We start from the raw sequence: 519 nt of genomic DNA, 5'->3' as shown, positions 1-519 counted from the left end.
ACGGCAGCAGCAAGGAGGCAGCACAGGTGCTCGTCATCAGCAACAAAATGGGCAAAATGGGAGCAAGAATAATCAGCACGGGGATGGTCAGCGAAAACCGAAGCGTGACAGGAAGAACAAAACTTGCCACCGGTGCAACGGGATCGGTCACTTCCAGGCTGACTGTATGGCTATTATCGATGGTGCTGCTGGGCCTGGTGCGGCTGCCACCAGTGTAGGTAATACCGGGACGAAAGCTGGGACGCAACGGCGTCAGCAGCGCTCCAACTACACAAGTCGCGACGGCGGCGAAGTACGAGCGGACAGGCGTGAAATTGTTATAGATGATCTAGGTGTGGCTGCTGGTGTTGCGATGGTCAGTCCGATGCTGGTTGTTCCGGACATGAAGAGTGATAATGACAGTATGGCCAAGTCGCTACCAGAGGAATTGTCATGGTGGTGTTCCGACACAGGTTCCAATGTGCACTTGACCGGTGATCGCTCTCTCTTTGTTCATCTCGAAGAATGTCGCCCAGAAAA

This window comes from Plasmopara halstedii, assembly GCF_900000015.1.
Source record: "Plasmopara halstedii genome assembly, contig: Scaffold_650, whole genome shotgun sequence".
NCBI classification, from domain to species: Eukaryota; Oomycota; class Peronosporomycetes; order Peronosporales; family Peronosporaceae; genus Plasmopara; species Plasmopara halstedii.
The sequence above is the reverse complement of the archived record's forward strand: the minus strand, read 5'-3'. Positions refer to the sequence as shown.